The sequence below is a fragment of the Dermochelys coriacea genome, chromosome 7 (genome assembly GCF_009764565.3).
Source record: "Dermochelys coriacea isolate rDerCor1 chromosome 7, rDerCor1.pri.v4, whole genome shotgun sequence".
In the NCBI taxonomy this organism is placed as follows: Eukaryota; Metazoa; Chordata; order Testudines; family Dermochelyidae; genus Dermochelys; species Dermochelys coriacea.
The window spans coordinates 55,485,344-55,510,036 of NC_050074.1; the positions used below are offsets into that span (position 1 = coordinate 55,485,344).

The 24,693-nt window shown below is 46.4% G+C and overlaps 1 long non-coding RNA gene across 1 annotated transcript in view; it reads right to left on the reverse strand.

Moving 5' to 3' along the window:
• Positions 1–1,324: 1,324 nt before the first annotated feature.
• Positions 1,325–24,693, reverse strand: part of LOC122460994 — a 47,537-nt gene continuing 24,168 nt past the window's right edge. Inside the window, exons 2-3 of the long non-coding RNA XR_006282678.1 lie at positions 5,108–5,259; positions 1,325–2,015 (exon numbers count right to left, since the gene is read on the reverse strand). This is a non-coding gene — a long non-coding RNA (uncharacterized LOC122460994). The remainder of the gene's footprint in view (positions 2,016–5,107; positions 5,260–24,693) is intronic.

Here is a 24,693-nt window from a genome sequence, read left to right on the forward strand (position 1 = left end):
CTCTAGTAATCTCCCCCTCCTTTGACCAGTCCACACGCAGTCTGCCTTGCCCTGCCATTTCATAAACCCAGTTGCCTTCCTTTGCCATGGAAGATCCAGCCCGACCTTCACTGTCCGCTTCCTCCCCCAGTATATACCCATCCATGCCCCTTGCTCCTTCACCAGGCTAATCACTCTGTCCTTCACTACACACAGCTAATTCCAACTTCCTCCTCCCCACTTCGCCCTCTGAACACCACCAAATCAGCTCTCCACAGGCTGCCTCAGATGAGAGATGCCCTCTCCACGACTCCACCTGCTCCCCAGCCTGCCAGTGCCCTCCTTTCCACTACACAAACCAATTTCCCCTGGCCCTTCACCACCTTGCCTAGCTGTGCTCTGTGCCATGCCAATAGCCTGGGTGCAACTAGGCGAACAGAGGTGGAAAGGTTGAGGAACAGGTTCCAGTCTGGGCCTGTCAGAGCAATGAGTAGCTCATTGCAGAGATGGTCTAGAGCTGTGACATCAGGTGTGGATCCCATTAGGAGCTAGGGCTATGTGTCTTTGATGGCTTGGGTTGGGTCACTATTGAGATAAGCATTAAGCTGGATTCAGGAGTGGAGGGTCCTTCTGGCGTTCCAGCAAGACCTGACCCAAAGCCCATTGAGGGATGGAAGGACTCCCTTTGACTTCTGTGGGCTCTGAGTTCGGATGTGTGGTGGGTGCTTCTCCAAACCGAACCCATGCTCCAGACCTGTCCCACGTCCCCTCCCACCAGTCTGCTCCATCCAGGAAGAGGAGACATTTGTGCAAAGGGGGCTGAAGCATGCAGAGAGAGAGGCAATCAAGGAAGCAGTTGCCCTTAGCCAGAACCTCTGGGGAGCAGAGAACACTGCGAGAGAAAGGGGGAAGGAAAGCGGAGAGGAGGTGAAGGAGGAAGAAGACAAAGGAGACAAGGACTCACGGGAGGCTGGGGTCCAATCGAAGGGGAAGCAAACCTACAAAACCAAACCCCAAAAGTGCCTCAACCCGGTGGCAGGCAGGGCCCCTCCCCCACTCAACCATCCCCAGAAGGCAGCAAAGCTGCTTTCTCCAGCAGCCGCGTCACAATAAATTCATGGCAGCCAGGGCCGGGAAACAGGCTGCTGCAATTTAAAGGAAGCGTGGATTTGCATATTGAATTAAAATTAAGAGCTAATTATGCAAATAAATTATGACATTTGGCAGGAGAATTTGCTTCAAGATCATTTATTACGTTCTTTTTATAACAGTGCGAGCGTTTAACGGTCAAAGACAATATTTTAAAGGAAAATTAACGCAAGATTATTAACCTAAAAACAATTCCACATTAATGAGATGTATTTCTCTTCAACTTCTCACACCTGGCTGCCTATTGATGCCCAGCCAGGACTGTCTCCCAATAAATGGCATTTTTTTTTTTGCAGGCAAATATTGAATGAGGTTGCAAGCGTTGCTTTGGATAAACTCAGTTAAATTCCTTCAGGGTTTTTGCTTGTTGGTCTGTAAAGAAAAGTTTTGAAGGTCGATTGTGTTTTAGGATTTTCTTCCCCAGGTCTGTGCTGGCCACGGTTGTAAGCACCTAAGAGAGGACACAGAATTGGCCATGCTAGCAGCATGAGAGTAAAAAAAAAACTGTTAAAATGTGCACAGTCGCTTTTTAGAGGAGATGTAAAATTAAGGTCTTGGCCGGCCATGGTCATTAAAGATCCCATGGCATTTTTTGCAAGATTAGGGTTGTTAACCCTGATGTCTTGGCCAAATTCCAACTCAGGTAATTACATTCTGCTTACTTCAATTCCACTTGCATTTTCAGCGAAATACAAGAGTCTTCACTTCCTGTCCTAAAATGTCAGAGTGTGTTGCTGTGAAACAGCTGCCACATTCCTCCCTTGAGGTGACTGCACTTCAGTGGTGGCTGAAATGGGTCTCTCTGCATGTAGTTTGTGTATAGTTGGTAAAGCTGTTTCTTATTAGGTGCCTCTAGCACAATGGGATCCCCATCTGGGCTGCAGCCTCTAGGTTATTTTATTAATAAAATAATAAATGACAATTATAATATAATTATTATAAAAGTAGTGGGCAATAGACTGAGGGTGGATTGGTGTTGGAAGGCATGCAGGTGATCTGCCATTATCAAGCATCCCTCAATACTGTTACATGGGTAGGTTCTTGGTCAAACAGGTAGGTGTCTGAAATTAGCAAGAAAAGAGCCCAGCTATTTAGTTCTTGTTGCAGAAGTAGCTAGAAAGGGGAGTCTTGATGGAGAATGCTGTGACTGTGCATCCCCCCGACTTCCCTTGGGGCAATTTCCTTCCTCTCTGTAACCAGAACTGTGCGGAAGGATGCTGGAGGGACTTAAGGCTGCATTTTCAGCCAGGTCACTGGGATCTCCAGGGGACTGTCATTGGGAGTGCATGGCACCCGAGGGATCACTTCTTCATGATGTTGAGGAACAACTGAAGCCTTCAAGGTTTTGAAAGAAGACCAGGGATACACACCCGAGACTGTACCCTAAAGCCCTGTCCATGAAGAACTATGATCTCCTGGAGTGAGGGATGAATTTAGTCTTAGTATTCATTCATTCTTGAACACCACCTTCCTCTCTCCAACATGAAGCCTCAACGGCCATGCTCCAGAGGACCAGGTCTCTCCTAGGAAGAGACGAGAAGCCAGGACCCATGTTCATTCAGTCTTGAGTTTCCCTCACACCTCTATCATTGGACCAGAAATGTGCCCTAGAAGAATCACCCTCTCCTAGGACCAGTAGCCACTCTATCCTGAACTCCTCCACCATGCACTCTGCCAGTGCACCTCACCCCGGTCCTGGATGGACCTCACCCATGCTCCCAGGGGGAGTCAGGAATCCAGATTCCACACTCATTCAACCTTCAGTCCTGCCCCAGTGTCCCACAATGGACTGCGTAACTATCCTGGTCCAAGAAGGAGAAGATAGGCCATGTTCATTTAATCCTGAGCACTCCCCCACCTGCAATGGGGCACAAAGCCCACCTTGGGTAACAAATTGTGTTGCAGTAAATGATGGATTTGAAGCCAGATGAAATTCACAGCATCCTAAACTCTCAGCTCTCATCCCTCCAAAAGGCAATCGGTGACTTCTGGACCTGCCTTAATGACCCAAAACCAGATTGAAAATAATATTAATAATAATAAAAGCAACAAAGAAGGGGCTGGCACATTTTTTAAATAAAGAAATTTCCCTCATCTTGTGGTTAATTTAAAAGGTTTATTTCTTGAAATGAATCCTCTTCATCAAATCTCCGATCCTTGAAAATCAGTGCAACCTGCCTGTGTGGATAATGAATTGATTTGTAATGTAAATTATATAAAACACCCTCCTCGCCAGCATTTGTGTGCGAGTGTGTTTAATCTAAAGCGTTTAAGTCTGAAAATGAGCTTCTCCATCAAAAGTCTCGATTCCATTTACATTTCTTGCATACGAGTCAATTTGTGCCTGACCCAGTCTATAAATCACTGCCAAGGAGTGCTGTGTCGGTACCTCTCCACTCTCCCACCCTCATCCTCCCACCCCTGCGCATGCTACATTCAAACAGGCATCTTCAGATCCTAGCTATAAAGCACTCTCCACTCCCCAGCCCGGCGCTGGGATGTGGAGGAGGAAATCACCCCCTCTGGAAGAGGAGTGTGCAGTGGGTGATTATGCTGAGAGTCAGAGATTCTCAGGGGCTGATTGAGAGGCCGATTCTGATAGCCTCTGTCACTGGGCAGAGCTGCCTGCTACACCCAGGGAAGCCAACAAGAGTATTTGGGGAACAAAGTGGTACTCGGCCTGAGTCCCAGGATTAAAGCCCGTTGACACAGCTCTGCTGAAAGCAACAGAGCCCTGACAATTTATACCAGCAGACTTGGTGACTGATTCTCTCTTCACCAATCTTCCCACACAACAAGACAAAGCTTTGATCCCCATCGCTACCCCATTAGCCGTAGGATGGCTCAGGGGATTAGTAATGGGCTGCAGTGGGTATCACACCAAGATGCTCAGTTTGACCCCAGTCTTGGCTCCTGACGTCACTGGGGAGTTATGTGTATCCTAGGGGGGTTAGGGGCTCAGGCTGCTGCCTGACGACCGTTTGGTGGAGTATGTGGAAGGAGTACAATGGTCTCTTTTGCCCAAATGAGTTGGGTGACCTAGTCACCAGCTGTCTCCACCCCCCAGAACAACACCCTGATATCAAACCCAGAAGAAAGGCTGAATGGGCCTGGAGACTGTACTCCACAGCAGTGGTCTCATCAGGGCAGTGCTGACAATCGTTAGGTAGATTGCGTGACTCCAGCCTGGTTTGTGGACATCAAAGGATGTAAGTATCTAGGATTCTCATGCCATCACTCTCCACCAGCACTAAATTGGCTATAGATGATCAATTAAAAACCAGTTGTCTAAGGGACAGGCATCCTCTTGATTGATCTCAAAATACCTCTTAGGAATGATGTAATATTTTCACTGGGTTTGAAGGGGTTTTTCACAGGGCTTCTTTTTCAGACTACGTCTTCTGCAGAGAAACAGCAGGTGTATGTTCACTCATGATGGGAAAACCTCAAAAGTTAGGCATCCAAAATTTTCTGGGCCTGTTTGGTCACTGTATTATCCAGATTCACGCAAGCATTGAAATCAGAAATTCCTGGAGATACACTGGGAGCTGGTCAGGAATTGTTTTTCCTGTCCTAAAGAATTTTCAAGAATTTTTTCATTCTTGCATCAGGATGAAAACTCAAAACCTTGGAAAGTTTTGCAAACCAAATATCTGCTCCCTCCCACCCCCAATTACATCGTGTCAATCTTAATGTTTCATTTTGATAATTTCAAAACATTTTGTTTCAATTTCAACCTTTTTTCTTTTTATCCCCCCCCCATCAATTAATCTTAATTTCAAAATGAAAAGCGGTTTTGGACAGAAAAACAGAATTTTTTCACAATGGAAATGTTGTCAAAACTGATCCTTTCCCTGCAAACAGTTCTGTTTTTTAATGAAACAGCATTTTCCAATGATAAGCTTTTCATCAAAATCTTCCCAACCAATTCTAGGGACACCAGCAAAAAACTCAAGTAAGGCAAGTGACGAATCAACACCTGGATGTTCAGCCAGAGCTCACTGGAACCTCTTGGAGTTGAAGATCTCACAAGAAGATTTACAGTGCTTCTTGGTTCTCATCAGTGCTTCTTGGTTCTCATGGTATTTTTGTTCTTTCACTTCAAGAACCACCTGACATCAGGGAGACAAACTAAAGTCACAAGAATAAATGTCACTTGCAGTTCTCAAGCTTCAAAAGAGTGTGAGATGAAGACTAAGACCAGTTGTTACTCTATCCAAAGCCACTTGACCCCATTCTTTCCCACTACTCCCTGCTCCCACCCACAGTCCGCCCCCTCATTTCCTCATTTTATCCTCCTTTCATAGAAGAGAGAACTCAGGTGCAGAGACGTTAGGTTGCTCAGCCAAGGCTGCCCAGAATGCCAATGGCAGAAATCAGGAACAGCAGCCAGGAGTTGTGATTCCCAGGCCCTAAACTCTATACCACCCTGCTGAGCGAAAATCATAGCATGAAATGAAAGCGTGAACAGCCGGAAACGATGGAAATCATGTTGGGTCCATTGCGTTAGACCAGGGGTTTCAAACATGTGGTCCGCAGGCCACATACGGCCCATGGAGTGATTTCCTGCGGCCTGCCAAGGTCACACAGGAAGTCGGTGGCAGAACAATGATTTGTATCCAGGTTTCCTGAATTGCAGGCTAGCATGTGGGCACCACTGGACCATCCTTCCTCTCTGGAGGGTGATCTAGTTTATGCAAAGCTCTTCTGACTGATAGTCAGGCTTGACATTAATACTTACCATCCACTGAGTGCAGACAGCACATTCAGTGCTGAACAAATAAAAGTTTGTGAAAAGTAAGGCTTTCTCATGAGCTTCCCAGGACATCTTGGCCCTGGCCTGGTGGGAGTTACTATGAGGATCATTTCGGGGGATATTTTGGCACCATACATCTAGTCCAAGTAAAAATCAGGTAACGGAAAAAAACACAAACATGAAAAGGAAAAGTTAACTATGTTTTTTCAGACCTTAAAGCTGTGTCAGTTCAGATTCATTCTGTGTTTTGGACTAAAGGTCTGGCAGCTTTTTATTTTATCCAAACTAGATTGGAACCTAGAAGCGATGGAGTTTGACATTGTATGAGTTGATAGGTTAGATTAGATAGTCCATTCCTGATTTGCATGTCTATGGACTCACCTAAAGTGGGGATCACTCAGATAGTCCTCTTGGCACCATCAGAGTTACGATGTGTGTCACAATGAGATGGGTGGTAAAGGAGCTCATTACACAATTGGAGTTACAGTCTGCAATGGTGTTACAGTGATGTGTTGTAGAGCACTTTATACAACTGGAGTGATAATCTGCAATGGGTGGTACAGAGGAGTGGGTATTCTATATGAGTGTTTTATGCAATTGGAGTTACAACCTGTGATTGGGTGGTATAGTGGGGTGGGTATTATAGAGGAGTTCTTTATACACTTACAGTCTGCAGTGGGTGTTACAATGAGATGGGTGTTAGAGGAGTGCTTTATACAATCGGAGTTACAATATGTGATTGGGTGTTACATTGGGGTGGTTGTTATAAAGGAGTGCTTTATACAGTTACAGTTGGCAGTGGGTGTTACAATGAGATGGGCGTGATAGAGGAGTGCTTTACATAGCCAGAGTTGCAGTGTGTGGTTGGTGTTGCACAGCGGCTGTGTTTCTCAAATGGGGAGAGCTGCGTCACAGTGCCATCCAGTGAAGTCATTGACAGGGCTCTGGGGAGCACTCCCCTGGCCTCGGGTCGGGATCCCCAAAGCACATGTGCCATCTCCTCCCTTTGTCCGTGCACACAGTCTGGTCCAGCTCAGGAAGGACTAGGGAAGACGGGGGCTTCCGCTCCACAACAGAAACTTGTTCCTTCTCTGTCCTTCACAAATTGCTGGTGCCCACAGCCCCGCTGTCCACTCCGGGGGTTTAATAAAAAGTGAAACTAACAGTTTATGTGAGCACAGTAGGGAGAAGAGAGCAGCTCGGAGGCAGGGGGCCTGTCAGGCAAAGGCCAGACAATGTATCCATATGGAGAACAGAAGGATGCTGAGTGGCTTGCATTCAGAAAGCAGGCCCCTCTGTTGTGAATGTGCTGCACAACCACTGCTCCAGGGCAGGGGCTCTCACCAGAACAGAGAGAGGCGGGGAAGGCCAGCCCGGCTGTCATTACAGCTCCAGATTCCGTAGCTCCTGTGCTCCGTTTCCCAGATACTGAGCCCAGGCGGGAGCATGCCTGATCCCAGGGCCCGTGTCTTCCCTAATAGCTTCCCCAGCAGTGCTATTGTCTCTTGGCCATTTCAATGTGAAAAGATGCCCCTGGGTCCTTTTCTGATAAAGACCAATCAAGTTGTTTTTTTAACTCAACCAAACCCTTTAGGCAATTTGAGATTCATTTATTGTTTATTCCCCCTCCCTCTCTGGGTCCTAATGAAATCCCCCAAACCCTCCTCATGCCCCCAACCCACTCCCATGGTACTCAAATGGGCAAGGTGTACAGTAGTGGTTGCATATGTTACGGGAATGGGGAATAATTTATTTAGAAAGGTTAGCGGCTATAGGGACTTAGCCCTCCACCCCTCACCCTGCCGTAGCCTCTCCAGAATTTGTGTATACTCATCCGTTTAGCAGCCATTAGATCCAACTCATCCTCTCGTCTCTTTCGGAGATCCATCCCCCTGCCACATGCACATACAGCTTCCAGGGAAGCCGTTCAACTAGCTCTAGACCTGGTGACAGCTGGAAATAGACACAGGCTTACTGGACATTATGATAATCTGCCAACCTTACAAATCACAGAGTAAGGTACTATGAGTAAAGGTGGAATCTCTATCTATCTGTCCTCCTAGATCCTAGTGTACTAGCCTGACTAGCTATCCATCTCCACACTATCTATCTATCTATCTATCTATCTATCTATCTATCTATCTATCTGCACCAGCTTTGCACAGGACACATGGGAGGAGGAGGACAGAAAATGCTGGAGCAGCAAGGTTGGTCCCTGAATCTGTGATGGCACCTATCTATAAACCACAGACCACAGGAGCCATGTCCCCCATTCCCAGCCCAGTGGGGTGGTGCAGAGGGGCTACACAGCTGCTCCATGCTCTGCCTGACATCTGGGGCAGAGAGTAAGATTCTTTCCCCCAACTGCCCTGCATACATTTCCTGTAAAAAATCCAATTACTTGTTGCAGGGAGGTGAATTTCCCTCCGTGCATTTCTACTTCTGCCTCCCATTGCACACTGAAATGCTGACGGATTCCGATGCACCTATCAGCCATGCTGGCTAGTGGCTAAAGCAGTTCATTTCAAACCCTGCACAGGTATTTCTTACCATATATTATAGTGAATAATGTATCCCCAGCCATGCAGCACAAGGCTTATAAGGCTATCTCAGTATTCTGGTGACAGTGTTAAACCACTCGACCATTGACCATTCAGGTCTCATGGTTTATAGAGTCACCAGCACACCTTGACAGGGTTATAGCCTACTTATTGGTATAAAGCATGGTTAGGGATACATTATTATAGCATGTTGCTTCTAAAACTGGCCCGTGGACCACTGGGGGCCTACAGAGCTCTGGCCACTGGCCTGCGAGGAGCTGGTGCTGGAAATCCTACCTGCTAAACTGCTTTAGAACAGAAGAAAAAAAATACATCAAGTGCTTTCCTAATATTATATTTTCATGTAAGCAATTGCTGTAGTAACCAACAGGATGGCATATTCTGTTGTGCTTATGGATGGGCGGATAGTCTGCACAATTGGGAAGGCCAGTAGAGATGGCCACAAGACAATCTCTCTTTTAAGATGTGGTTCACCCCATGAAAAAGTTTGAGAACCCCTGTTGCCAGATATGCCAGATGATCACGAACACCCACTAGAATAATTCCAGTTTCCATTCTAATTCTCTTCTCCAGCTACTCTTAACTTTCTCAAATGGACTCCTTTCCAGCTGGCATTTTCCATGCTTGGTCTTGGCCTGATGGTGATTTTATTTGCAAATTTCAGTGGAATTGATTAAGCCACTTATGAGGAAGATTTACACTATGCCCATATCTTCCAATCAGAATTGCTGAGCATGGATAACTTTAAAAACCCGCACAAACCCTTGAGTTAGAAGTGTTGACGTTGGGTTGGTTTTAGATGTTCTTTGATCTGTTAAAAATCAATCCAAATTTGGCAAAAATTAGCTCAATATTTTTAATGATATCTAAAGTGAAATTCACCATGTTCATTAGAATTTTGTTTTGTTTTGAAATGTCCTTTTAGGAGATATTTGCAAAGCACCTTCCAGTTAAAAATGGATTTGTTAAGGAATTACTTTAAGTGCTCTTTTAAACAAATGGATTGATTTCCCCAAACTTTATTTGTAAGTAAGATGTACAAAACTAGCCAGGTTTCACTTCAACCATTTTTGAGTTGTTCCACTAAATAGCCATGACTCTGCAAAGATGTATGCGTACAACTAACTTGTGAGTAGTCCCTTTGAGTTCGTTGTGATGTTTAAAGTTAAGCACATGAGTAAGTTTGCTGGACTGTGGCCTAGCTGAGTTGATTTAAGACAGCTGAGGTGAGGGCTTGCTTGTGCAAAGCAATAGTCTGTTATTGTAACATTTTTAGTGGAATTTCTTGAGGGAAGAGGTTGAAAGAAAAAGAGAGCGAATTATGAAAGCCCAGAATGCGGAAATATTTGGCTTTTGGAACTCCCACATGCTTTGTCAAGGAAGAAGATGAACGTATAAGATGCACAGTGAGTAAGATAAGGACAAATCAGCAGGCAAGATATTTTAGGTATGTTTTAGAGGTTTTGTTTTCCTTTCTCTCCATGGCCTGTACCGTTGCACTCAGGGCTCTAAAGGAGCCCTGCTTTATAGTTGGGAAGATAGAAAAATAGTGTCAAGACATTTCAAGTTAAAACGCATATTGATAATAGTTTTTGCACATACCTGATACAGGATGGTGTAAGGTGGCCCAAGAGTTTTATGATTATGCTGATACATATTGGGGACAATTGTATGCTTTGCTGTTTGCTTCTTCGCTGATGACTAATGCCGCCATCCCAAACACATGCTAATAAACCCTTTATTCTATAGTCAGGCCTTTCAGATGGGTAGATAGACTGACAGATATGGAGTCTAACAGCCTAATTTTGATTTCCTTGCACTAGTGTAGGTCAGGAACCTCTGGAGTCATGCCAGTTTGATGGGGGAAAGAGAAGAACCCCACAGGATCAAGTCAAAAGACAGAGATATTATTGCACCAGGAGGCAAAACTAATATGTTTACACTGCAAACGGAGAGCTGATTGCCGCTCAGTTAGGCATATCTGTGTGGCTTTTAATCTCGCTAGCATGATTAAAAATAGCAGTGAAGATGTGGGGGCACAAGCCCCGGTGCAGGCCAGCAATGCAAGTATGTACCAGCCTACACAGCCCGTGCTGCCGCAGCTTCCTTGCTCTTTTTAGCCATTCTAGCTAGCTTCAAGCTAGCGCTGGTCACCTTGGCCTGCAGTATAGACACACCCTAAGAGAGACGCTAATAATTATAGGCACATCCATGGGGTGTTTCTTACTGTAAAAATTCACTCACAAAACTGCGAGGGTCCCTTGACTTACGAGGTCATTATACGGTGACGCTGCAGAATGCATGTGCAGCCTCCTTTGTGCCCTGCAGGGGACAGCAGAGGGGTGTACTCTGTCATCCAGGGTGCGGGGGGCGGTGTGGGGGGGAGAAGGACTGCTTAGCCAGTACTCCCCTGTAATGCTAATGGACCCTTGCATGGAGATTAGATTTACACCTTCCCTGGAAGCATGCGCCAGGCAAAGGGAGCTCCCCCAGCCAGGCCACTGAATGTCACTGTGCTGTAGCCCCTGCTCCTCACTGCCCAACCTGCCCCCTCAGCGCTGATCCCCTGGCATGGGCCATCCCGCGTCCCAGCACCCGGCCCGCATTCCCAGAGCAGGAAGGACGACAGTGCTTTTGGTTTTGCCCGTAGCTCTTTGCTGACAGTGAGCAGACTGGCACCCCCAGACATGCACTCCATGCCCAACCCCCTGCATTATGAAAGCACTGTGGGTATCGACCTCTGTGGGTATTGACCCACCCCCTGGAGATACCCACACCCCACCCCACCCAGACAGGGAGTCAGGGCTCTCTCTATGGCCTGTCCTTCTTCAATCCCTCCCCACCGGCTCGTTTGTGTGTGTGTGTGTGTGGGGGGGGGGTAATTCCATCTGGCACCTATGCCATGGCCAACATCACTAACTGAGCAGGGGAGTGAGGGGGCTTTATTCCCCTCCCTCCTCGTGTGACTGAGTAAGGTCTTTGACAATCTAGCCCTGGAGAGAGAGTGCACCCCTTCTCCCCCACACTCGGAGCATGCCCTGTTTACAGGAATTTTACAGTTTCCCTTTAAAGGCCCCTCCATCAGTAGATGGGATCGAACCTGGGATGTCTGGAGCTTAGTGCATGAGCCTCTACCGCATGAGCTAAAAGCCAACTGGCTGTTAACTAAGGCTTTAGAGCAGACTCATTTTATCTGTCTCTCTAATGCTCTCAGTGCCACTAGATGTGCCAGAACACCACACCCAGAAGGTGTGTGGGTTACACATGCAGTGCTCCACACATAACGGGAGTTGTGCATAAGTGGTGAGCATGGGACAGTGTGGCGTCTCTGTGACTGGGGGGATGTCTATACTGCAATCCCGGGGAGGACTGCAGCTCATCTAGATCTACCTGAGTTAACTTGAGCACAGGCTGTGCGAACCTGCCCGGCACCCTGCTGAATTACTTTTGGGGCTGCCCCCACTGAAGCCATGAAACACGCCGTAATTGCAGTGTAGATGCACCCTAGGTATCCCACCACCAGGGAGCAGCCAAACTCAAGAGCGGGCTCTGGGTTGGAGGAGTTTGTGCTGGGTTCTCTCCATGGGAAAATGGATATGTCCTAAGCAGGGAGTGGCTGAAGCAAAACCCCAACTCTGAACAGCCCCAAATGTTGGGGAAGTTCAGCCCTAGACCCAAAACTTTTCAGCTCAGTCCCCAGATAAACATGTGTGGGCAGCTGGCTCCGTAGAGGCATGGTGAACATGAATGAACACAATCAGGCAGATGCAATCTAGCTATGACACGTCTACAGCTGCCGTTACTGTAGGATCTGAGCATCCTGCAATCTTGAATGTATTCATTCACCTTCACAATACCGCTGGGAGTAGGGAACTGCTTCCCCCCATTTTACAGATGGGAAAACAGACAAAATGATTTGCCCAAGTCATGCAGGAAGTTGGTGGTAAAGCTGAATATACTGCTCTAACCACTGGACCATCCTCCCTCTCCAACTCAGCATAGTAGTTTTGGGATGGAATCATTTGCATTGCTTGGGTGACCTGTGAAACATGTCCTTTTTGAAAGGGACTTGGTGATAAGCATGGGCAGCAAGTTAGACATGACTTTGTGATGCGACAATGCAGCAGATGAGATAGTCCCTCAAAGAGCAGGGAGACAATAGGCATTGTCTGTGTACTGGTGCAAATATTGTGTTCATCTCTTGACACAGCATAGCCTGGAAAATGTCAATGAACTGGAGTGGAAATGGAGAGGAGGAAGAAAACGATCGGGGCATAAATTCATTTAGTTGAAAAAAATATGTTTTAATTACTTTTGTCAAAATTCAGACAAATTTTCATCAAAATGTCTCAGTTCCGAACATTTCTAGCAGCTCTTTTGCTGGTCAAAATGTGACAGATACAAAACTATGAAAAATCCCTCAATAGCTTTTTTGTGTTTTTCCCCCTTCCTCTTGAAATTTAAAATGTCAACAAAAATTTTCACCCCAAAACCAAATTTTGGAAACCTTTGACTAGCTGTGCCTATGAGGAAAACCTCTTATGTACTGCTTAGCTAAGTGGCAGCTGGGGGGACATAATGGTATTTAGCAGGTTATAGGTAGCTTTCACCTGCAAAGCTCTTTCCAACTTGCAAGATTAGCCTAAGAGAGAGGTTTTGCTTGAGATTAGAGATCTACCCACAGCCCTTTGCCCTATTGGGCCCTAGAAGGGGGACTGGAATAAGTACTGGAGCTGGTTTCTGGCATTGAACCTGTGTGAAATCATGCACTGATTCCCATGGGAGCTAATATGAAAGTGGCCCCTTTCATGTATTACAATTCATAGATGTACACATGACATATACACAAAATGTGACATGTATGTGCAAAATATGATGATCATGAGCTGCCTTATATGCTTGCACAGGGGAGCACAGGTACATCAGGAGTCCCTAGCTCTCCTGTATCGGCTGCCCCTTCTGCCAGTCTGTGCATGGTGGGGGGAGCCAGTGAACAGGGAGTGGGAGGCAAGGGGTGAGGTGTGGCAGACTCTTTTCCCACACACTTAGTGCCCCAGCCGGGCTGGCTCAGAGCGGGAGGTGAGCTTCAAAAGGTATATTACTTCCCTCTGGAGCAAGGGGGAACCTGGGAGCAGGCTGTGGCTCTCTGCATCACAATTCACTCCCTGGTGTGTTCCATGGTTTTCATTGTCCTAGGGGAAGGGGTACAATGCTAATAGCTCCAAGCTCTTTTCACCACTAGATCTTGAAGCACTTTGCAAATGAGGGCAGTATCATTATCCCCACTTTCCCACTTTACAGGGGAAACTGAGGCACGGGGTGTCAAAGTGACTTGCCTAAGATCACCCAGTGACCAAGCTGGGACCAGGTCTCCTAAGTCCCACTCCAGTGCCCTATCCACTAGGCCACATTTTCTTATTGCATGGAGGGGGAGCAGCAGCAATTGTAGTACAGGGAGACGGGGGATTGAATTCTGGAGCAGCTTTTTGACTTGAGTCAGCTAGGGCCAGATCCATCCCTGGGATAGGAAGCGACAACCAGCCATCGAGGGTCAGAGCAATGGAACTGCACAGTGATAGCCTGGAAGGGTAGAGACCAGCCCCACGAATGGGGCCGGTGGGGGATCCCATTGCTGGGGGAGCAGGTCCCAGGCCTGGCAAAGTGCCTGGGAATCCCAGAGAGTGCCCTTCACCTGGCTTGGTTCTCAGCAGCATTAGAATTCCAGCCCCCAGAAGAGGGTGACCACAGCCCTGCGAAAGATCCCCTGGAAATAATTCACACCACCTTGTTTAAAGGAACAAATGGGTTTAATTATTAGTTACAATCTTGTCAATAATTATCACCCCATCTGTGGGAAATAAATGGCAGCTTCTCACAGACTGCATCATTAGAGTTTAAGGACACCAATGGGGTGCATTAAAGTGCCGAGGAAAGCATCGATCTGGAGTAAAAACTGCTCTTTACAAATTACATGCACAGGTCAAGCCTGCCAGCAAGTCCTCCCTCTTCTCATTGGTGCCAGCTTCATGGAGCCCACACAGCTCTCCCCTCCCCGCTTGCCCCTTCCTCCCTGTGCTGTGCTTATGCTGCTGAAAGGATAAAACTGCCCCAATCCAAGCTGCATTCATCACGGCGGCACTAGACCCAGCACCTCTTTACAGGACCAAAAGGTGACCAAGGACCAGATTCTTAGCTGGTGGAAATTGGCCCAGCTCGCTTGCAGTCGCTTGAGAGCTCTGCTGATTTACGCCAGCCAAAATCTGGCCCAGTAATAACTGTGGCACCTTTCATCCAAACTGCATGTTAACCAATGTTAACGCACAAAGGTGACGCGTCCTCCATCACTGAAATGCAGCTACCTCTGGGGTGGAAAAGTGTCAGCCATTCTGCAACCCGCCATGCAGCAGTGCTTTTAAGAAGGGAAGTGGAGAATAATTTTTCCATTTGAACTGCAGGGTGGAATACAGGCCAGCAGAATGTAATTACCCAAGCTGGCCTATGGCCAAGACACTGAGGCTAACAGCCTTCCTGTTTCAAAACATGCCACAGAATCCTTAATGACCACATCTTGCAGGACTTGATTTTGCATTTCATCCAAATTGAGGTTACAAAGGGATGTTTATAAGGAAGAACCTCCAAACCCTACCCCAAATATTGTAGCATCTGCTCAAAGTGAGGCCTAGAACTTGCTGGAAAATTGTAAGTTTTTTTCTTTGAAGAATTCAAAAAGCAATGAAAATGGGTTTCCTGCATAAATTTTCCATATTTTTCTATGGAAATTTTTTTTAAAGTTCAGTTTTCACTCAAAATTTTCATTTTTTGGTTTGTGAGTAACCACAGATTTTTTTTAATTTTTTTCCGTTTTTTTGGTTTGCGAGAAACCACAGGTTTGGGATTTTCACAGAGAAAAATGGGACATTTTGAACACAAGGAGAATTTTCACAGACCATTTTCATTTTTAAAAAAGGTCATTTTTCATCCACAATAATTTTAGATGGAAAATTTTTGACCCACTCTTGTTAGGCCTGAAAAGCATCAAGAAATTATTCTTTTGTGTGTGCAAGTAGTAAACCTTCCATTAAAAAGGCAGCTGAACCTACAGGGTACTGAACACAACTGAGCCACTGTGTAAATAAATCTGTGCCATCGCGTATACACATCCATGCCATACACCACACTGCTAGTGGTTTGGGAACCAATCCTCCTCATTGCTATAATAAGGCTCACATTGTACTAGGTGCTGTGCTAGCTCAGGGGAAGACACACACTCTCCTTTAAAACATCTCCGATTTCCCATCAAGCGACCCTTCTCTAAACTAACCTGCTGGCACAATGCAACAACCAACCTGCCTCCACCGCTATTGGCCACCATCTTGGCCAACACACCAGGAATGTAACTGGGACCTCCAGAGCTACAGGCATAAGCCGCTACAGCTAGGGATTGTAACAACTCCTATCCTCTGCGGATTGGCACAGAGGGGGACCCTTAACACACACTCACCAGTGGGTTGCACTTGCACCGACCAAATCTCTTTTGGCACCACAACAGTCAACTGTAGCAACAAAACTTGGTCTAAAACAACTCCACACAAACTTCCCCTGACATTATGTCAGCAATATTTCACATCACGCACTCCTGGCTTGAGAGGCCAGCCTCACCATCAGCCAGATGCCAGGCAACTACCTCACTTCTTTAGAAGCCACCCCTGCCTCTTAACCCTGCAACCAGGTGCAACACCCCCACTCTCAACAGGTGAGCTACATCTCCAACCTCACACCAAGGAAATCATTCCCGTGGGGCTAAAAATTGCTTGAACAGTGAACTAAGCAGAGTGGATGCACTTTTCAAAGGGACTAGTGCTTTTGGTTGCCTCCATTGTTAGTGGCCCAACTGATGACAACTAAAGAGAGAGTGCTGAGCACCCATTCTCTGAAAATGGCCCTTTAAGGTGTCTATGTTTGAGCACCCAGAAATGATGACACACAGAGTTACGGGTCACTTGAAAATCTTAACTCATTATCTTACATTGCACTAAAGAACCTACCACTGCTACGTGAAACATCCCTGTTCCGAGATTGTACAAAGCACACTCCCAATGTTCCATTAGATACACCTCGGTCTAGTGCTGATCAGAGTAAAAAAGAAAAAAACATGTGAAAGCATTTTTGTGAATGGAAGGTCACTAGTTTCAAAGGTTCATGGCCTTTGTTATTCACGAACATCCAGATCACTGCTGGGTATTGGTGAAAATATTAGCGAATCCTACAATTTTCACAAATTTTAGCATCTGAAAATTTGTACCCTAAGTGCCCTATTACTATGTTATTAATATTATGCATGTTGCACTAACAGCCAGAGTTCCCTAACAGGATTGGGGCCTGATCGAATTGGGCACTATGCAAATATAATCCCTCCCATGAAGAGTTTCCAATGTAATTCCATGTTATTTGTTATTTTCATGCTTACAGACTATGCCATGTGACTTAGATGACCAATTACACACCATGAACTGTTTGAAAACAACCCACAATCTAGTCTGAAATGTATTCAGTCCAACTATTTTCACAAATCCCTAATTAGAATTAGTTCATGAACACTTTGTTAACTCAAAAAAAATATAGACACAAAGGATGATCCATTTAAAAACACACTCTGACGCTGCATTAAATTAACCTTGGCTGCTTTCGCACCTCATTCTATTTTGCTTCTTGTGAATATTCTAGCAAAATCACTTGATGGGCAAGAATTGCACCAAAGCAGCACATTTAAAGTGAATATTGGAGAGAATTCACAGAAAGCAAATTTTGAAATCCTAAATGCAAATATTTGCATTGGAAACCAGATTACAGGAATTATATTTGCCCAATCAGGGAACAGAAATAATACCATGTGATTGCCAGGTCCAATGGAAACAAAAGCAATACAACTTCAGATAGGAAGGCCAGATTCTCAGCTAGTGTAAATCAGCAGCTCAGCACAGTTCCCCTGACGTCAGTGGAGTTACATCTCTTTATGACAGCTGAGGATCTGGCCTGGACTCTCTAGTATTCACAGTGAGCTGCTCACAAACGATTTACAGACCAAGAACTTTTCACTGTCTGAAATTATTCAGTGAATGATTTCAAACAATGACTACATTTGAGAAAAAGGCAATCAGCTCAGGAAGAATCCACAAGCAGAAAAGGAGGCAAAATCTGTTGGCTAAATTATTTGCTATGAATTATTCACCTGGCTTCATTACCCTACTATGGTCCCAATTCAGTAAACACTTAAGCACATGCTTAACTTTGAGCACATGAGTAGCCCTTCAATGAGACTTCAGAGGGGCTAGTCACGTGCTTAAAATCAAGCATGTGCGTAAGCGATTTGCTAAATCAGGAACTATGCTACGGGATGTCTATACTGGTGCAATGCAAGAGGTCAGATTATATTGTCATAATTATCCGTTATGGCTTTAAAATCTATAAATCTATGAATATGACCATCTCTAGCCAGAATTACTTATCCATAACCTTCCTGAGCATTAAACCTCATCCCCACCCCAAAAATATTAATAAAATACTCTGCACTTAGCTCTTTTCATATTATACTAAGTACGCCACTAAATAAACCTCTTAATATTCCAGTATATTTTGCAATGAACATTTCCGCGTACGCTACAGCGATTCCTCCTTTTGTGCCATCCAGAACACAATCCCCATGAAATACTGCAGTAAACAGTTCTCTGAGTACTACAGCAAACACAACCAGCATTATCAGATTAAACATTCCACTGAGCATCACATTAAGCACACGTTTAAATACTGGGAAAAGACATATAGTCTCGTCTTTCCACTGCGCCTCGTTACCCTCCCTAGATCCATATTTCTCTACATGGAGCTGACTGTCCCTCCACACACACGTGAACCCTCGCCCCCCCACCCTGACAGCTCTCCCCTGCTTTGTTTGGGTTAGAAGGATTCAGCACAGTTGAGGGATTTTTCATCTGGGGAGCAGCAGCCGGCTGCGTTGTTCAACAACAACAACAAAAATCGACGCCATTTATCTCAAGTGGCTGTGCCGAAGTCTGACGATGGAGAAGGATCAGCTGCGGGTGCTTCCCCCTCCCTGAACAAAAGAAACAAGGGCGCTTGGAAGAATCACATCCTGACGGGTGTAATCTGGAATTATAGAGCATTGTTTGGGTTTTTCAGGTGTACTTGAATGTCAGGGAAATTACTGTACTCAAAGCCTTCACTGGATTCATCTTTAGCAAGTGCTTAACAGCCACTGACTCGTCTCTGTTGCTGACAAACCATCTAGATTCAACCCATGGTTCTGTTCAGCTTTTCTCCTTTCCCCCCTCGCTCTCCCTTTTCTTTCTTTTTTTTTTTACTAGCAATTTGATGTTTGATCATTTGAGGCAATGAGGCGGAGGGTAATTTACGTTATCAGGGAGGTATGAGGGGTGCTCGGAACCCAGACGCAAGGCCCATTCGCCTGCTAAAGCGCCATAGTAATGTAATGAGACTCCAGTCAAGTGCAGCTAGTAATGGAGAGGAACATTTCCCATTCATCTGCCTACCTGAGCCTCCACGGAATACGACAATAACTTTTACACAGGAGGAGTGGGGGTGGGGGGGACAGAGGGAGGGAGGGAAATATCCACAGGGATGGGCTCCTTCTGCCTCACTAAGATGCATGGAGGCCACATCCTTCAGGCCATTCAGGGAAACAAATTAACACATCTCAGGCAGCAGCAAAACAGGTTGTAAGAAATGCTTAACCCTTCCTGTCCTCGTGGCAGGCCAACTCCCTTAAATTGAGAAACAGGCCAGGAGAAAAATATACACCCACAGACCTCCATGTTGGTGGCTAGCAATGGTCACTGATTAAAAACACACAGTGGAGAAGAAGTGATCTGTGGCATTGGTGCTACTGTATCTGAGTCTAGCTCCCATGCAGGGATAGACTTCTGGGGATGGGCCAGACTGGACAAGGTTGGTGTGAGATTGGTTCCTGGACACTGCTGAGCTAGAGAAAGAAAGACGCACAATGGCCATCAGTCATAGTGAGTGCTGGTCCAGAAACAGGAGACCAATTTTTGCAGAAAATTCCAAAGTTGTTTCCGTTTAGCCGAGCTCAGAATGGACCGTTTGTCATGACATTTTTTGTTGTCAAAAGTGTTTTTTTAATTTTCCATTTATTGGAAACCCCGTTTCCTTCCCACCCAGCCAGATTTTGGATAAATGGCAAATGTCTAAAATGATTTTGATTGAAAAATGCCAGGGGAAATGTGTCAAAAAACAGAACAGTTCGGCAGTGGCAAGGATTTTTTATTTAGTTTTTATAAAAAAGGCCATTCTTCATCAATAACAGAAAAGACAACTTTTGGTAGTAGTACAGGGAATGTCAGGCAGTTCTAGTTGGTGTAAATTTCATAGAATCATAGAATCATAGAATATCAGGGTTGGAAGGGACCCCAGAAGGTCATCTAGTCCAACCCCCTGCTCAAAGCAGGACCAAGTCCCAGTTAAATCATCCCAGCCAGGGCTTTGTCAAGCCTGACCTTAAAAACCTCTAAGGAAGGAGATTCTACCACCTCCCTAGGTAACGCATTCCAGTGTTTCACCACCCTCTTAGTGAAAAAGTTTTTCCTAATATCCAATCTAAACCTCCCCCATTGCAACTTGAGACCATTACTCCTCGTTCTGTCATCTGCTACCATTGAGAACAGTCTAGAGCCATCCTCTTTGAAACCCCCTTTCAGGTAGTTGAAAGCAGCTATCAAATCCCCCCTCATTCTTCTCTTCTGCAGACTAAACAATCCCAGCTCCCTCAGCCTCTCCTCATAAGTCATGTGCTCTAGACCCCTAATCATTTTTGTTGCCCTTCGTTGTACTCTTTCCAATTTATCCACATCCTTCCTGTAGTGTGGGGCCCAAAACTGGACACAGTACTCCAGAGGAGGCCTTACCAGTGTCGAATAGAGGGGAACGATCACGTCCCTCGATCTGCTCGCTATGCCCCTACTTATACAACCCAAAATGCCATTGGCCTTCTTGGCAACAAGGGCACACTGCTGACTCATATCCAGCTTCTCGTCCACTGTCACCCCTAGGTCCTTTTCCGCAGAACTGCTGCCGAGCCATTCGGTCCCTAGTCTGTAGCGGTGCATTGGATTCTTCCATCCTAAGTGCAGGACCCTGCATTTATCCTTATTGAACCTCATTAGATTTCTTTTGGCCCAATCCTCCAATTTGTCTAGGTCCTTCTGTATCCTATCCCTCCCCTCCAGCGTATCTACCACTCCTCCCAGTTTAGTATCATCCGCAAATTTGCTGAGAGTGCAATCCACACCATCCTCCAGATCATTTATGAAGATATTGAACAAAACGGGCCCCAGGACCGACCCCTGGGGCACTCCACTTGACACCGGCTGCCAACTAGACATGGAGCCATTGATCACTACCCGTTGAGCCCGACAATCTAGCCAGCTTTCTACCCACCTTATAGTGCATTCATCCAGCCCATACTTCCTTAACTTGCTGACAAGAATGCTGTGGGAGACCGTGTCAAAAGCTTTGCTAAAGTCAAGAAACAATACATCCACTGCTTTCCCTTCATCCACAGAACCAGTAATCTCATCATAAAAGGCGATTAGATTAGTCAGGCATGACCTTCCCTTGGTGAATCCATGCTGACTGTTCCTGATCACTTTCCTCTCCTCTAAGTGCTTCAGGATTGATTCTTTGAGGACCTGCTCCATGATTTTTCCAGGGACTGAGGTGAGGCTGACCGGCCTGTAGTTCCCAGGATCCTCCTTCTTCCCTTTTTTAAAGATGGGCACTACATTAGCCTTTTTCCAGTCATCCGGGACTTCCCCCGTTCGCCACGAGTTTTCAAAGATAATGGCCAAGGGCTCTGCAATCACAGCCGCCAATTCCTTCAGCACTCTCGGATGCAATTCGTCCGGCCCCATGGACTTGTGCACGTCCAGCTTTTCTAAATAGTCCCTAACCACCTCTATCTCTACAGAGGGCTGGCCATCTCTTCCCCATTTTGTGTTGCCCAGCACAGCAGTCTGGGAGCTGACCTTGTTAGTGAAAACAGAGGCAAAAAAAGCATTGAGTACATTAGCTTTTTCCACATCCTCTGTCACTAGCTTGCCTCCCTCATTCAGTAAGGGGCCCACACTTTCCTTGGCTTTCTTCTTGTTGCCAACATACCTGAAGAAACCCTTCTTGTTACTCTTGACATCTCTTGCTAGCTGCAGCTCCAGGTGCGATTTGGCCCTCCTGATATCTTTCCTACATGCCCGAGCAATATTTTTATACTCTTCCCTGGTCATATGTCCAACCTTCCACTTCTTGTAAGCTTCTTTTTTATGTTTAAGATCCGCTAGGATTTCACCATTAAGCCAAGCTGGTCGCCTGCCATATTTACTATTCTTTCGACTCATCGGGATGGTTTGTCCCTGTAACCTCAACAGGGATTCCTTGAAATACAGCCAGCTCTCCTGGACTCCCTTCCCTTTCATGTTAGTCCCCCAGGGGATCCTGGCCATCTGTTCCCTGAGGGAGTCAAAGTCTGCTTTCCTGAAGTCCAGGGTCCGTATCCTGCTGCTTACCTTTCTTCCCTGCGTCAGGATCCTGAACTCAACCAACTCATGGTCACTGCCTCCCAGATTCCCATCCACTTTTGCTTCCCCCACTAATTCTACCCGGTTTGTGAGCAGCAGGTCAAGAAAAGCGCTCCCCCTAGTTGGCTCCCCTAGCACTTGCACCAGGAAATTGTCCCCTACGCTTTCCAAAAACTTCCTGGATTGTCTATGCACTGCTGTATTGCTCTCCCAGCAGATATCAGGAAAATTAAAGTCACCCATGAGAATCAGGGCATGCGATCTAGTAGCTTCCGTGAGTTGCCGGAAGAAAGCCTCATCCACCTCATCCCCCTGGTCCGGTGGTCTATAGCAGACTCCCACCATGACATCACTCTTGTTGCACACACTTCTAAACTTAATCCAGAGACACTCAGGTTTTTCCACAGTTTCGTACCGGAGCTCTGAGCAGTCATACTGCTCCCTTACATACAGTGCTACTCCCCCACCTTTTCTGCCCTGCCTGTCCTTCCTGAACAGTTTATAACCATCCATGACTGTACTCCAGTCATGTGAGTTATCCCACCAAGTCTCTGTTATTCCAATCACGTCATAATTCCTTGACATCACCAGGACCTCCAGTTCTCCCTGCTTGTTTCCAAGGCTTTGTGCATTTGTATATAAGCACTTGAGATAACCTGTTGATCGCCCCTCATTCCCAGTATGAGGCAGGAGCCCTCCCCTCACAGACCTTCCTGCCTGTGCTTCCTCCCGGTATCCCGCTTTCCCACTTACCTCAGGGCTTTGGTCTCCTTCCCCCGGTGAACCTAGTTTAAAGCCCTCCTCACTAGGTTAGCCAGCCTGCTGGCAAAGATGTTCTTCCCTCTCTTCGTAAGATGGAGCCCGTCTCTGCCCAGCACTCCTCCTTCATGGAACACCATCCCATGGTCAAAGAATCCAAAGCCTTCTCTCCGACACCACCTGCGTAGCCATTCGTTGACCTCCACGATTCGACGGTCCCTACCCAGGCCTTTTCCTTCCACGGGGAGGATGGACGAGAACACCACTTGCGCCTCCAACTCCTTTATCCTTCTTCCCAGAGCCACGTAGTCCGCAGTGATCCGCTCAAGGTCATTCTTGGCAGTATCATTGGTGCCCACGTGGAGAAGCAGGAAGGGGTAGCGATCCAAGGGCTTGATGAGTCTCGGCAGTCTCTCCGTCACATCACGAATCTTAGCCCCTGGCAAGCAGCAGACTTCTCGGTTTTCCCGGTCAGGGCGGCAGATAGATGACTCAGTCCCCCGGAGGAGAGAGTCCCCGACCACCACCACCCGCCTTCTCCTCTTGGGAGTGGTGGTCGTGGAACCCCCAACCTCAGGACATCGCATCTCATGCCTCCCAACCAGCGGAGTCTCCTTCCGCTTTCTCCCCCCAGACATATCATCTGGTCCACTCTCCGCATTGGTACCTGTGGAGAGAACATGAAAGCGGTTAGTTACCTGTGTCTGTGTTACTGGAACCCGGACATTCCGCTTACCTCTTCTGGAGGTCACATGTTGCCAAGCTTCTTCACTGGCCTCTTGGCTCCTCTGTGCAACCTGCTCTACATCTTTAGAGCTTTGTGCCCCTAGAAGGCTATCCTGAGTTTGGTCCAGAAAATCCTCAGTCTCTAGTATACAACGCAGGGTCGTTACCTGTTGCTCCAGACCTTCAATCTTCTCTTCCAATATGGAGACCAGCTTGCACTTTGTACAGACAAAGTCGCTTCTGTCCTGTGGAAGAAAGACAAACATGGCACATCCAGTGCAGGTCACAACAGCTGAATCCCCCCCTTCCATATCACCTACCTACTACGGAGCTTCCTCAGAGACGTTGGCAAGATGTAAGCCTCACTGGGCTCACTCCAGGCGAAGTTTCTAACCATGAGGGTAATTAACCATTGGACCAACTTACCAAGAGTTGCGATAGATGTATGCTTTAGATCAAACAAGAATTAAGTCAGGGAAGTTCTATGGCCTGTTACACAGGAGGTCAGACTACATGATCACAGTAGTTCCATCCTACTTTATAATCTATGAGCCTATGTTCTTTCAGACCTACCACACCCTAGGATCTCGCTGCACTAGACAAGCATTCATTAATTTAACTTCCCTGCTCCTCACTGGCTAGGGTGTGTTATATCAACTTTACCAATGGGAAAGTGCGGGACAGGGAAGTTTCCCCAAGGTCATACAGTGAGGCAGGCATAAAACCCCTGGCCCTGATTCTCCATCACAGGATGTAAATTAATGGGAGACTTTGGGAGCCCTTTGTACCCTGCATTGCTTGGATTCTAATCCCCATCTTGCATCGTCACCATCACAGAACCATCCTTCCCCCAGGTAACGTGCCACCATGAGGGACTAGCTTTTTGTCCTGCATTTGTACAGCACCCAGCACAATGGGCTCCTGGTTGATGACAAGGGCTCCTAGCATAATATAAATAATCATCATAATACTTAATTACAAATGCCTGGAAGTGTTACAGAAAATCCTGTTATTCTGCACATTGTATTTGCCAGCTGTGGGCAGTTATGGCTCAAGGGAAGTTCCTTGCAGAATGTGAACAGGTATTGTGGCACTAGGACCTGTGTGTATGTCAGTAGAGCTGGCAGGGACCTTAGACGGG